This window comes from Zalophus californianus, chromosome 15 (assembly GCF_009762305.2).
Source record: "Zalophus californianus isolate mZalCal1 chromosome 15, mZalCal1.pri.v2, whole genome shotgun sequence".
Classification (NCBI taxonomy): Eukaryota; Metazoa; Chordata; class Mammalia; order Carnivora; family Otariidae; genus Zalophus; species Zalophus californianus.
In genome coordinates, this window is record NC_045609.1 from 21,552,971 (window position 1) to 21,568,537 (window position 15,567).

General features: G+C 43.8%; 1 protein-coding gene across 32 annotated transcripts in view; it reads right to left on the reverse strand.

Annotated features, from left to right (window-relative positions):
• Positions 1 to 13,879: 13,879 nt before the first annotated feature.
• Positions 13,880 to 15,567, reverse strand: part of ANK3 (ankyrin 3) — a 689,507-nt gene continuing 687,819 nt past the window's right edge. For all 32 annotated transcript variants that reach the window (XM_027595995.2, XM_027596000.2, XM_027596018.2 and 29 more), the window contains one exon: positions 13,880 to 15,294. The gene's annotated coding sequence lies outside the window, so the exon portion shown is untranslated. The remainder of the gene's footprint in view (positions 15,295 to 15,567) is intronic.

Consider the following 15,567-nt stretch of genomic DNA (forward strand, 5'->3'; position numbering starts at 1 on the left):
TCAACCAGTTGAGCCACCCAGGCGCCCCACTAGTTGTGCTTTACATTTAAAACCTTGAGAAAACTGATCCAGGAAGACAGAAGAACAAGTTCTAGAAGTACTATGGTCTGGGAGTGTCTTTTTATACTTTTTCACACTACTGAGAATGAAAGAAAATTCATCAAGGGAGGGAGAGAGAAAAATGTAACAGAAATAATAGGATACATTTTTTTTCTTACTTCTAGCGTCCCTCTGCCCCAATCTAAGGCCTTTCTAGCCTTGTTCCAGGGCTTCTAAATACCTTTCCTTTATTTTCATATGACCATTGAATCTGTACCTTTTACTGCTAGCCTCTTTAAGTCTTCTCTGAAGGTAGAAAGAGTATATAAACCATAAATGCAAAAGAACATTTTCTGTGGGGGAACTTTGTGATTGGGGGGGGGCTGCCCAACATCTAAGCCTCCTTCTATTTGATGAGTCTGGTAGGAGGTGGGGGTTCTACCTCCAGCTGTGGAAGTTCCTTTTGGCCCCTGGCCACTAGGACGCAACCCAGCTTAGCCTGTCAGACCATCCCACCCAGAATTTTGTGTCTAGAGTGAGTGTCACGACGACGCGAGCACAGTGGTGGCATTGAGCGTGGCTGGCATTTGCAAGGTCTCCTTAGCCAAGCTTTGCTTGTGACATGACTCTGGCTCCATTGCCAGCGTCCTGGTTTCACCTGGTTTGTGCCTGTTTTCCAAAGCTTTAACCTTTTCCATGATTCTGTGAGCTGTTTGACATTCTTTCAGTAAACTCTTTTTTTTTTTTGCTCAAGTTAGCCAGGTGGATTCCTTTGTTTTCAACCAAAGACCCTGACTGGTTATCAGCATTAGAAAAGTACAGAGAAGAAATATGCAGCCTTATCTGTGGTGCTTCTGACCTAAGTCGGCCTCACTCAATGGTTTTATTCTTATCTTTCTTCTTCTCCTCCTCCTTGCCATTCTGGAGCTGTCAATGCCTCCTTGAAACTCCATTTCAGTTCCAACTCGTGGATTAATCATGCCAGATGCTTTCAGATATTATATATCATATATGAATCCTGGATAATCAGCTTCTATATGGGATTGGCCAATGTGAGAAATACTGGAAATCTCTTTACGCGGAATATGAATGCACCTCATATATGATGATCAGGGAATGCATTTCCATGACAACAGGATGTTTAGGACTTAAGACAAATAAAGGGATACAAATAAACTTAAAGCCATTTTTTCCCCCACAGTACAGGCAATAAGCATACTTCTGATTTAATACTGACCCACGGAGCTCATTTTTGGAAGTCAACGTACTTAATAATGAGGTATCTTAAGCATTATGTATTTTCTAAGACAAAAGCAAGTTTCTTTTCTTCTTCCCTTTGAGGGAGGAGGTAAAGGTAGACATTTTTAGTTTCATTTGTCAAGAATGAAAAGACCTTTCTCTCTCTTTTTTTAATATTTTAATTTATCCCAAACAATGTGAAACAAAGAGTTTTCAGAACAGTTATAACAGGGCATATTTAAAGACAAGGAATGTTTCTGATATGCAATCCATTTGTTCCCTGCCCCTCACATATCCCTTCCATTTGTTACTATCCAGCCATGCGGCAGTCCTGCCACAGCACAAGGCACCTTTAAAATGATTCGTTTGCTATCTGCATGATGTTCAACCTGACTCTATCAGGGCATGATCATTGAGTCATTGAATTCCCGGTCAAAATTCTGTCTGTGATTAAAATAGCACCATTACCAGACAAGAACTTTTACATACATTATCTTGAATCCCCAAATATCCTTGCAAGATAGGGTTAGTATTCCACATACGTATGGAAAAATCATTTTCCCATGATCACCGAGAGTCAGGATTTGAACCGAAATTTGTCATCCTGAGAAGCCTGTGACGATACTATTTCTCCATATTGCCTTTACTTGCTTGATGTATTCAGATTTTTTTCAATTTAAATAGAGTTGACATATAACATCTTAGTTTCAGATGTACAACATGATTTGTATAGATTGTGAAATGATCACAGTAAGTCCAGTTCACATCACCTCCACATCTCTTGCAGTGAGAACTTCTAAGATCTACTCTCACAGCAACTTCCAAATATACAGTTCAGTGTTATTAGCTATAGTTACCATGCTGTACATTATAGCCCCAGGAATTATTTCTCTTATAACTGGAAGTCAATACCTTTTGACCCCCTTCACCCATTTTGCCCATCCCCCACCTTTGGCAAGCACCAGTCCGTTCTCTGGGAGTTTGGTTTTTGTTTAGATTCCACATGTAAGTGAGATCACATGGGAGTTGTCTCTGTCTGGCTTATCTCACTTAGTGTAATGCCCTCACGGTCCATCCATGTTGTTGCAAATGGCAGGATTTTTTTTTTTTTAATGGGTGAAAAATATGCCACATTTCCGCTATGGAAATTTCCATATGGAAAATATTCCATTCATCCATTAATGGATATTTAGATTGCTTCCATGTCTTGGCTATTGTGAATGATGCTGTGATGAACACGGGAGTGCATGTATCTTTTTGAGTTAGCATTTTCATTTCCTTCAGATAGATACCCAAGAGTGGAATTGCTGGATCACATGGCAGTTCTATCATTAATTTTTTGAGGAACCTCCATGTAATTTTCCGTGGCTGCAACCAAATTACATTCATGCCAAGGTGTACGAGGGCTCCCTTTTCTCTACACCTTGCCGACATTTGTCCTTCTTGTCTTTTCTATAATAGGCATTCTAAGAGGTATGAGGTGATACCACATTGGCTTCTAATTGCACTTAGTGCCTTTAGTGATGTTGAGTGCCTTTTCACATACCTGTTTGCCCATCTGAATGTCTTCCTGTCTTCTTTGGAAAAATGTCTATTCAGATTCTTTGCCCATTTTTAAATTGGATTGTTTGGGGAGGTTTTGTTTGTTTGTTTTTGCTTTTGAGGGGTATGAGTTCTTTATGTATTTTGGAGATTAACTCCTTATTAGATACATGATTTGCAAATATTTTCTCCAATTTGGTAGGGCTTTTTTTTTTAAGATTTTATTTATTTAGACAGAGAAATAGAGAGTACACAAACAGGAGGAGGGACAGAGGCAGAGAGAGAGAGAGATTCCTAAGCAGCCTCCATGCTCCGCACAGAGCCCGACATGGGGCTCTATCTCACGACCCCAAGATCATGACCTGAGCCAAAATCAAGAGTCAGACACTTAACCAACTGAGCCACCCAGGTGCCCCTGTAGGTTGCTCTTTCATTTTGTTGGTGGTTTCCTTCACTTTGCAGGAGACTTTTATGGCAACAGGACAAGTTCTCTTTAACCAGTATTTACATTTTATCTCTCTGTTATTTTTAAACAGACTTAAACCAAAAAACAAGAAAAACTTGCAGCACTTGGAAAGTTAGAGAAATAAGGAGAAAAATAAGTCTTTGGAGCCTAATGTCCCTTCTTGTTCCTATTGGTGACACAGTAGCAAAGCAATAAAAGCAACAAAGCACTGAAATTGAGTGCCTGGTCCTTTAGCCAAAATAATAGACATTTGTGAAAGGCAAATAGACTTTGAATGATTTCTGATGAATCAGAGCCATCATTCACTATTAATAGCAGAACCATTAAAAACAACCTGTGTTATTGAGGTACTTTGTAAAGGACTGACGTCTGAGGCAAGTGGTGCCGTATGATGTCGCTGGAATGAAAGCTGCCACATTTGAAGGTGGTAAAATAGAAACCGGCTCAAGCAACAGGGAAAGCATTTGACAGCAATCCTGAATCCAATTTCCTGACTCACCTCCTATCCCAACTGCCTGGTTGCCAAACTCATCTTTGCTTCTGGATTACTGCTTTCGAAAGCTTCCCTGCGTCCTCATGAGAAACCCCTCTCCAGTCCTGACTGTGACCCTGGCTTCGCGGCTGGGATCACGGAGCTTTGGTGCGTGGTCTCTCCTGTAACTCAGTGTGTCCCCGGCACGGGCCGCCACCCAGCCTGTTCACGGAAGACGCAGCTCTCCATCCTAACGTCCTATTGGATTTTTGCAGGGCGTTCGCTCTCATTTAGGACTTGGTAAGCTTTGAATTTTAATGTGATTGTGGATGATGAAAAGGTCGATAAATCAAAGAATCAAAATCTTTTCATTTTAATCTGTTGGTATAACTTGTGGGTCCAAGTCATAAAAAAACAGGTTCTGGATACAAGTTTCTCATAACTCAACCTCCGCTCCTCACCACAGATACACATTTTACACTTCTGTGAACAACAAAAAAGTACTTCTCTTTTCTCATGGAGCAGAGGAAGTGAATTTAGAGAAACAAGAATGAGATTAGAGACAACTGTGTCAAGAGGGGACCTTCTTGCCTTAGAGTGGGAGCTAGTTACTGACTGAGGGTGCAGGGCAGCAGGTGGAGACTGAGGTCGGGGCGGCGGGGGGGGGCGGTTGGTTTCCTGGCAGGAGGCTCACTTCTTGTCTCTGGGCTAGGGATGGAGGCCTACCTGTCCACCGGCAAGGGTGGGAGAGAGGGGGGCTGCTGGAGCCTTGGAGGGTGACGGGGAGGGGGCTGGACTGCAGAGTCCCAGAGTGGGTGTCCATCCCCTGGTGTCTGGGGCAGCGTGGAGCACCCTAGACATGAAAGGTTGTGTCATGGCCTTCCCACCTACACCACGACTCGCAAACCACAGAGGCCCAAGCAAGGCATTTTCCTCTCTTTCACCTCTCAGCATAATACACCCCCACAAATAATAAAAAGTAAGTAACGTTTATGGAGCACTTTCCTCTCTGTCAGATTCTTTTTGAAGTGCTTTACGTGGATGATCTCATTTCCACTATTTGCGGTTGATAAAACTAGCACCCCCATTTTCCAGATGAAGAAATATAAAGGTTAAGTAACTTGTCTGAGGCCATATAACTAGTTCGGCATGATATAAATTATACAAAAGCATGTATGCACATGGAACCATACTCCAGGTCCTAAACATCTAAAATTTGGGACTGCTCTTGAGAACTAGCCTCTCTTTTGTCCGAGTTGTCACTTACACTGTCCAGCAGGCTGTGCCTAGCGGACTTTACGATGTGATCCGGTGCCTGCTGCGGTCCACACAGAGTCTGCGCAGGCAGCCCGGGCTCGCCCGCTGAAGGTTTCCTTCCACCCTGGCCTCCCGTGCTTTCTGCTGACGTTCTGACCCAAACCAGCTTTGCCCGCGCTTCAGGGATGCGTTTATCCTTCTAGCCTTCTTTGTTCCTTTTGCCTAGGCCCCCTTTCTTGACATGTTGAAATTCTGCTCATTCCCCAAGTCCCGCCCCCTCACCAAGCCGTCCTTCCTTCAGCTGGTGTTTACTGAGCGCCCGACAGGTGCAGGACTCTCTGCCTGGCTTTCTCAGTTCTCTTTGCCAGGGGTGATCCTGCGATCATGGTTGTCAGGATAATTTAATCATACTATTAACGCTAATAACATTCATCATCGGAGCCGACACATGCAGCACTGACTGCGTGTCAGGACCGTCAAGGTGCTCTACACACATTCACTTATTTAATACATAGCCCTCCCGGGATCATCTCATGTTCTATTTAAGAACATATCTTGCTTATCTGAGAAGGTTAAAGCCTCTTGAGTCTATGGATTCCAGTTCTTGTTCTTTTTTATTTTTGAGAAATAGTTCTATCTAGGGTATATAAAGCTATCTAGGACAGTGACTTGGACATAGCATGGGCGAGATAAATAGCACTGGAGTTGAATCAGATAGCTACTACACTCGTGCATATCCATATCCCACTTCCATCTTCTCATTTAGATTTCCAGGTTCTCTTGAAAAAACCCGGAAGTGCTGACAACGCTGGGCCTGCTTTCCTGCGTTGCAGTATCTTGTTAGAACTCACTGTTCTGGTTTTAGTTGGGGCATGTGCTCTCAGGCCCTATCACTTCTCATGCCTCGCGTCAGGCCCTGTAGCATCTGATTTTTTAACCTTGCGAGGCCCAAGGAGAATTTAGATTCCAGTTCAAGGTTGGCCCCACCAGGGTAGGGAGAGTTGTAGCCATAATACAGTGTAGTCCGTCCGGCTGTCTGAGCAGCCCTTTTCCGTTTTTGTCCCACCAGCAAGACGCTTGTTTCATCCGGCAAGATGGCTCATTTGTCTAGTACCAGTTTAACAGGAGCTGTGCTGTGTGTTTGGGTGATTCAGAGAGTCATTTGAAGATCTGATGCTGTGACACATACCAGATGACTTTAACAAACTTCCCATCACATGTCCTCAGCACAAGATGGAAAAACACCACGATGATACCTGACGGTCTGTAACAAAGCTCTCATAAAATGCTGTGGAGGGGGAGCTGAGTTATAAAACTCTCCTCCGCAAGTCTTCCCTGAGGGGTGAAGCACAGCAACCCTCAAAGGCAAGCCAAAGTCTTTCTGATCTTTCACAATGAGTCACAGCAGGTGTTGCTGTGTTTCCTTGTCACATACAGATCTGTACGGAATGTGTCCTGAGCCATTCTGGTTTGTCCTTCCCTCCGTCCCTCGTTTTATTGATTCAACAAATGTCTGAGCGCCCGCTGCTGCAACACCTTGCACTGGATGCTTTGGAGATGGCAATGGATACGGCCAAGAAACAAACATACAAACGAAAGGGTGATTAGAGTGGTGACGCTATGAAGATAATAAATATGGTGGTGTGACAGCGTAATGGGGGAGTCAGGGAGGGGTGCAGGGAAGGCCTGAGGAGGGGACATTGGGGAGTGAAATGCGAGGTTCCCTGGCAGAGGACAAATGGGATGGGAAGGAGATGAGGAGGAACTTGGCACTTTTGAGGAACAGAAAAGAAAGCTAGTGTTGCCAGAGCGGTGCGATGCAGCGCATCAATCTGCAACGAGGAACTTGCACCAGATTGTAAATCTGTGCACCACTTCCTTCTCAAAAAAGCCTCGCTAGATGTTAAAAAAGAAAAAAAAAAAAAAAAGACAAAAAGGAAGTCAGCTGAAGTGAAGCTTAGTAACACAGTTGGTTTACATTCTGGATCTGGTGTCTTACCTCACTGGGCGGGCAACAGCGACCTCCCAGATGAAGAGCGGTCCACGGATTACACTTGCTCACGGGTCGGCCAGGTCCTCAGAGAAAAGGCTGAGCTGGACGGGGTGCGGCCGTGGAGGGGGGCAGGCACCACCGCAGGCCCAGATGCACAAGGGAAGATCAGCTCTTCACTAACAGGCAATGAAATGAAACTTAAAAAGCCAAGTAACTCCTCTAGACCCTTAATGAGAGTGTTAGCACTTGAAAGGGTACTCAGAGCACACCCAGGCTGCACTGAGGAGGGGATGTCAGGTAATCCTTCAGACTGACTCAGGAATTAAATTGTTTGCTTAGGGAAACCAACTTTATAGTGTGTAATTAAAAAATCACACGTCAATAAATTTATATAGTGTGATCCAGGTACATGTTTGTTCTCCAAATGCCAACAGACAGTGGTAAAGGTTGAAGACTGGTGGCTCACAGATATGTTTGGTTTGATCAAATTAGTTGCCAACATTTTATTTTTTTTAAAGATTTATTTATTTATTAGAGAGAGAGAGAGAGAGAGCGTGCACACGTGTGCACAAACAGAGAGTGGGGGAAGGAGAAGCAGGCTCCCCGCTGAGCAGGGAACCCCGATGTGGGACTCGATCCCAGGACCCTGGGATCATGACCTGAGCCGAAGGCAGACGTTTAACCAACTGAACCACCCAGGTGCCCCAATTGCCAACATTTTAAAAACTTAGAAGGGGAATATGCTTACCTGGTACCCAACACCCCTAATGTCTTCTCCCTGACTTGTATATTAATGCCAGGTTATGCTGTAGTAACAGATGACTGGCAAATCTCAGCGGCTTACTAGCAAGGTTTATTTCTTGCTCACATTGCATGTCCATTGTGGGGTGATGCTCTCTGCTCCACATCACCTTCACTCCAGCACCAGGTCAGGAAGTAGTCTCTTTGGGGGAGCATCCCTGGTATTGAGGTAGGAGGAAAGGGAGCATGAAGAAAAATGCACTAGCTCTTAGAGCATCTGCTCTGCTTTCATTGGCCAAAGCAAGTTGCACAGTTAAGGCCATAGCAATGGGGCTGGAGAGTAGTCACCTGCAGGAAGAGGCAGACAATAACTTATGCATAACACCATCTACCACAACCTCTTTGCCTAATTTAGATGACCTGCCTAAGTGCCCGTAGATATTTGAGAGTATGACCACTTTGGCCTATGGAACTTGAGTATTCAAAGCTTTGTCATAGCCAGAAGCATGACAGTTATTCTAAAGCTTGCCATGCTTCAAGGACCACCATTCCATCCTTCCATCCATCCTTCCATCCATTCATCCATCCATCTATCCATCCATCCATCCATCATCTACCTACCTACCTACTTACATAGATGGCCTTGACCATTCAAGGTTAAGGTTCCGCAGGCTTTTTCTTAGATACCCTTTACTTACTTCTTCCTTTAGCTTCTAGGCAGAAAAGTCACGCTGCCAATGATACGGTGCTAGTGAGCCAAGCTGTGAGGCAGCTCTACCTCTGCCCTTGACTGTATCCAAGCCCTGACTTCCGGAGTGTGGGGTGTGCACCCCTACTGAGCCATCAGTGTGTACTGCCGCAGAGCGAGAGTCTGCCGAGACTTCAACAGAGAGAACTAGTAAATAGTTAGACATGCAAAGCTGAGTATTTATTACAAGCTTTCTGTGTGCCCAGATCTGCTCTCGGGACTGTGGAGAACACAGTACTTGTTCTTGAAAAGCAAGACAGAGAAACTGTCAAGGTAGGAGACTTGAGTACTGAATCATGGGATACCCATTTAGTTTACCTGAGTTGCCAGTGTGGGTTAGCATCAGCAGAGGAGACTTTGTGAGGAGGTCTGAGCTAGGAAGAACTTTATATATGGAAGTTGAAAAACATCGTGCTTGAATTTAAAGTTTCAACTGATTTCATCTAAATCCAGAATCTTTGGAAGAGAGATGGGCTTGTATTCTCTTGTAGAGTTGATCAAATAAGTTTGAGATGTGTTTAAAGTTTTCTGTTGAGGGGCGCCTGAGTGGCTCAGTTGGTTAAGCGTCTGCCTTTGGCTCAGGTCATGATCCTGGAGTCCCGGGATCAAGCCCCAGGTAGGGCTCCCTGCTCAGTGCAGAGTCTGCTTCTCCCTCCCCCTCTACCCCTCCCCCTGCAACTTCTGTCTCTCGCTCGCTCGCTCGCTCACTCTTTCTCTCTTAAATAATAGTTTTCTGTTGAATTGCTATTTTCATCAGCCCTTGAGTCTCCTTGGATTAGGGCCAGCTGGTGTGATATGAAAGCGCAATGGCTACACTCAGCGGCCACAGGGCTGCTTCTCTCCCTCTGCCTGGTCTCCCCTCGTCCTCCAGCATGGGCTGCTTACAGTGTCCTGCACCAGTTTTGTTGCCACAAGTCATCATAGGGTTTTTTTCCTGAGGGGGCCTTGGTTTCGAATGCACACAGAGGCTGTTTGTGTGCTCCTCACTTTGAAGGCAGGGGCAGGGAACTGTGGCATCCTGCACCCAGGATAGCCCCTGGAAAATGGCCAGCCAGGAATGCCTGTTGCTGAGCGAGATGGCTGGCTGGGTGGGTGTGGAGAACCACGTGACCCTTCCTTCTCTTCTCAGTTCCTCATGCCCTTATTCCATCTTCCTATTGAAACTGAGAGAGAGGATGAAAATGAGGTAGATGTTTGGTTTGCCAAAAACAAAGGAAGAATTTAAGCAGGATCACATCAATTTGTCATCTCCATCTTCCAATGAGACCAAACTGAGACTGAATAGACAAGAATAAAATTGATTGTGTTTAGAGACAGTAGGACAAGGAAGGGCCACGGTGAGCCTTTGGGAAACACACGCTTGTCCAAAGGTGGTATGTGCAGTTTTGCTCTAGGTGGTTGTTAGAAGGAATTTCAGAAATAGCATTGTCACTTCTTTAGATTTTAAAAAGAACTAACAAATCCATTTTTCAATTAAAATCTCCTGATTTTTTTTAAAAAAGATTTTATTTATTTTGAGAGAGAGAGAGAGAGAGTGCAAGTGCGTGAGCAGCGGGAGGGGTGGAGGGAGAGACAGAGACAGAATCCCAAGCAGACTTCCCACTGAGCATGGAGCCTGACACAGGGCTCGATCCCATGACTCCAAGATCATGATCTGAGCCAAAATCAAGAGTCAGACCCTGAACCCACTGAGCCACCCTGGTGCCCCTAAAAATCTCCTGATTTTTAAAAAATGCTGGCCATCTTTTTTTTAAACTTCATGTGATCCAACAAAATCTCTCTGCAGGCTGGATATGGCCCCAGGATTTCTAGGGTATAATTTCTGGACCTTCTGGTCCTTGACCAACCGAGCAAACACAACAGCAGTGGGGTGGGAATCTCGAGGTAGCAAGACTTTTTAAAAAATCTATCACATCTGAAAGAGAGGAGACCAAGGTGCCTTTCACAGAGACAAGGGTTCATGATGGGTTCTCCACATTCTTGCCAGGTTTTTCGGTGGCCTCTTCGCGATAAGGACATGGACGATAGCTCTGGCCATGGGAAAGATGGCCAGCTCAGAAGTGTGGCTGGTGTGCTGTTTGCGCAGAAGGCACTGGTGTACTCAAATCTAATTATTTAAGGCTTTGTGGCTAACAAGGGCATGGTGCAACTGGAAAGAGCACATTTGTCCTTGGTGAATGAAATCATTAGAGTTGAAAGCTGTGCTTTCCTTTGATTTCCAACTTGGTTGAAACTGTATAGAAAATAGTGCACAAGATGGTGCATGGAGTAACATCTCCTGTTTACTGTTCTGCGACCTCTGATGTGTTATGGATTCATTCATTCAGGCACTCAAACTACCTATGAGGTGTCGAGCAGCATTCTAGGTGCTGTGGATACAGCAGAGAACAAAACCCAGTCCCTGCTCCAGGAAGTGCATCGTCTAGCATGAGGACCTGGTGGTGTGCCTCACAGACTGGGACTTGTAAAAATCCGGCAAATCACTGTTCTTTCCCAGCTCCCAGAATTATGCCCTTGCTTGACTTATGGGTCAGAAGAGAAGTGGCAACTGAGGATGTCAGGGGAAAGGAGGCAGGGAGAGCGTTTATGTTCTGAGGTGGTCTTGGACCAAAAGTCCTGGCAGGAGGCATCTGGGGGGCTCAGTTTGTTAAGTGGCTGCCTTTGGCTCAGGCCGTGATCTCAGGGTCCTGGGATCGAGTGCCGCATCAGGCTCCCTCCTCAGTGGGGAGTCTGCTTCTCTCTCTCCCTCTGCCCCTTCCCCCTGCTCATTCTTTCTCTCTCTCTCATAAATAAATAAAATCTTAAAAAAAAAAAAGTCCTGGCAGATTTTGCTTCCTGGGTGCTTCCTATAGCCTAGCAGCTCCCACGGCCTTTAGAATCCTCTGAGCATGTCCCTCGCTACTTTGCTTTGGGACGACTTTGGAATTGATGAGGACACCCTGGAAGTCTTGTTGAAAATGTCAACCCTTGGGGTGTTTATTTCTTACTGAGGAAGGCCTGGGGGATAAAGAATAAAATGTCTTCACTGAAGACTCACTCAGCTGTACATGCTACTCCCAGCTTCTACTCACCGAGTGTAGCAGCTATAGTGCAGCAGCTCCTTGTGCCCTGTTTGGAACTGTCTGCATTTAATCCTATTAAAGAAGTAAGGGCTATTGGACGGATTACTTAAGGATGCTCCTCAGAGTCTGTTCCGCTCTTTATTTTGTATTGGTACATTGTTGGCCAAGTGACCACATAAGGAAATTACACCATTGCTTCTTGTCGCCATTATTGAAAGAAGTCTTGTGAAGTTTGACTCGTAGCTCAATGTCAAAAATATTTGTTTATGGACTGTTTTGTCATGACTTCATGAGAAAGAAGCCATGCTATATGACTAGGGAATTATACATCTTTTCCTATGTTAGGGCCTCCTTAACAAACCAAAAATACTAAGACTTACCCAGATGGGAAGTTAGCTTTTGGATTCTGGTTTCTTCAGCGACTCAAGGAATGAGTTCTTATTCCTGTGATTTCTATTTCTGGGCTTACCACATATCCCTGCTGCACAGCCAAATGTGACCTGATGCTCATAATAATAAAGGAAATGAACAATTTTTTATTTGCCCTGGAGAAACACAAATGCTTATGTGTTCGGTGAAGTGGATTCCTCTTAGAAATGGTGAAATAACCATGCACAGTATATTGCCATAACTTGGCAACACAATAGTGATAATACATTTCAATTTAAAAAATTCAGGAATTTGCTAAGAATATAAAATGAAACACAGAGCAAATAGAAATCTATCAATCAGTTTTGTTTTAAACAGCAATGTAAATCAAGGAAAAGCTTAAATACATTTCTATAAGCCAGCAGGCCAAAGACTATTAAGAATATATAATGTATGCCCTCATTCAATCAATCTATGCACACATATATAAATATATACATAAATACGTATAAATGCAAATAAAATCTTTATTTTCCTATTTTGGATACTTCTGAGTAAATTTATGAGCTTTTTCTTGAACTGCAAATTTTTTAGCTATATAAATGTATTATAACAATTATTTAATACCCAGATAAGTATACTTCATTGAGTTTCCAATTCAGGAGAAACACCTATCTGTCAAGTATTGGGAGTCAGAAATCTGTAACTCTTAGATGGGAAGTTAGAATATCTGAATTCTGATCTCAGTTTTACAAAGAGAAGCTTTGGGGGAGTTTTTTTTTAAAGCCTTTCAGGTGTCTGAGTTTGCTCATTGTAAGATGATTTTGGTGTAGGTGTAGAGGCACTTTCCATTTGTTTGGGATATCATGCAAATGTCTAGCCCCATTATTCATGCAGAGTAGATTCTCTGTACATGTGTTCTGCATTGATACTGAATGCTTTTTGGGAACAACTCATCTGATTCAGCATTTTTTTAAACTCCACCCCCAATGTGGGGCTTGAACGCAACACCCCAGATCAACAGTCACATGCTCCACTGATTGAGCCAGCCAGGCGTCCCATCAGCAATCATCTTTAATGGACAGAAATATGGGACGCTGTCAAATGGCTCCACGCACCCATGTAATACTGGTATGGGGCCAGCTACTACCAAAGATAGTACCTACCTCATACGGTGGTTATGAAGACTGAGTTGCTCGATGCAATGCGCTCGTGTATACAGCTGAGCATGCAGTGAGGGTTCCAATTTTAGCAGTGAGAATTGCTACTATCACCACTATGTGCCAGGCTCTGGGCTAGAATGCAAATTGAAACAGCCACGGTCTCTGCCCCTGTTGAATTTATCATGTAGGGTGCGACTGCAAATTCCAGTGCCTACCAGGCCCATCAGGACCCATAAATGTAAGAGGCGGGCTGGCCCCCGTGTTGCCTGGACCGCACACACCGGCTGGAGTGCAGGGACCATGTGGCCCTGGCAGGTTGTTGCCGTCGGGGAACGAGGGCTCTTGTTGCCAAATCTTGTGTTTTAGGAGAAGTTAGGAATCTGGGTTATCATGTGAAGTCTCCCAACTTACAAGTAGTGACAATGAACGCCAATGGCCAACAAGCGAGTGCCTTAGGGGCTAAAACAACTGCAGGCTGGATGCTTGCTGCAAGAGTCCGTGTGCAACTTCTGGACATGCAGTTGCAACAGCCCCAATTCCCCACTTTTCTGGGGGCAGCACAAACCAGATGAGGGCAAAGATCAGTGTCAGTTAATGTTTAAGTCTTGGCTCCTCCACAGAACCTCTGTAAGCTGGGAGTCTGCGGGGCACAACCGAACGTTAGGGACTCGAGCAACCCTGGAGGCAGGGGCTGGAACAGGACCGGGGAGGGGGCTGGGGAGGCCAGATGCCCAGGAGTCAGACGGTTACCTTTTGCCAGAGAACACAAGGACACTATAGAGCACAGATGGGTGAAGAGTTTAACACAATTTATTTTAGGCTTAAATAATCGACTAGGTCATCCAGTGTATGGTTTTTCATACATATGTCATTAGAACTATGTGTCAATGAATGCTGATTTTATATGAATATAATCAACAAATTAAAGGCTTTCACCAAAACCCAAATAAAAATGCCCTTTAAAACACAGCAGCCTTATTAACCTAATATGACACTGCTAGAATGGTTACAAATGATTGGCTTATTCGAAGGTGTCTACATCTTAGAGCCGGTACACAATACAGTAGTAATTGTACAGCGTGCTGCCATTCTCCTAGCTAAGAATTTCGGTTCAGTCCATTTTAAATACCCCTCTTATGAGCACCATCCACCTCTAAAGCGGCAAGCATTACCCCCTTTTAAAAGCACTAACAGCACCCCCCTCCCCCTAAAGCAACTACCGTATAGGGATTTCTTTTTTTCCATTTTTAGGTCATTTCATTGAAAAATTGGCAATAGCAACAAATATTAGATGAAGGGCTTTGTGTTTACAGATAAAATCTTCTGTGTTGCAGTATACTGTAGTGTTTGCAAAATTGGAAAAGATTTAATCAAAATAAGGTGATACACATGCATCAAAATATTAGTATTCTGAAGAAAAAATTTTTTCACAGAACTACAGAATTCCTCATTTGGGGAATTATTTAAATTTGCAGCAGATTTTAAAGATTTGTTGTTTTTTTTTAAAATCAAGCTAGCGGTTTTGCATATACAAACATTATAATTGCTAATATACAAGAATCAGTGAAGATCCCCCCACCCAGAATCCCTCCCCCCTCTTCTAGGGTGGTCACTTGAGACCCCTAGTATGTTAAATGCATTTGCAATATTCTGTTTGTGTTCTAAGAGGCAGTGCCTTATCAACATTTATTCTATTTTTCTGTTAGAATTTATACAGTGTTATTATTTACAGCAAAACTATAGATGTTTTAAAAAAGAAACAAATAGTGTTTATACCCTGACAGTTTGGGTCCAAGAAAAATAAGGCGAGCTGTTGTGGAGTTAGTAATTTTAGTGTTTCTCTGTAATTTCATCGTCCCATCTTCTGTCCGTTCTGGCGGCAGGAATTTCTTCCTTTTGTAAATGACACCAAATTACTTAAGATAAACTGTTAACAGCATGGCTTCTTGTATATACACTGCATTGCTAATTGCACACGCGCCAATCCTGGGAGTGAAAGTGAATTTCCATGCTCTGTAAATTGGCTCATGCTAAATTAAAATGTGGGTAGTTTTCTTTTTTTTTTTCTTTTTGCATAAAAAAAAAAAATCATGCCATTAATGTGTGGAAGCAGCAAACACACACACCCTTCTCCGTGAATTTTTACTTCCTGCTGACATATCTTCCATGAATTTCTCAATACTGGCAGTAAAAACACATGATCCTGTGGAAAGAGAGACAATAGGTAATGAGTTTAACCTGCTTGCTTGCTTTCCTTTTTTTTTTTTTTTTTAAAGAATTTGCCTAACCCTTCCTTGCCATTCAACAGAAAAGCCTGAGAGAACGGGGTGTCTACTTTCTAATGGGGGGGTTCACAGGATATTCTGACCAATGTGATCTGCTAGGACAAAGCCCTGACGTGTACCCTCAAGCCCTTTGAAGGCAGTGACTTTTTTCTAGGTAACCCATGCTCTCCACAGCACACTGCTCACTGTCC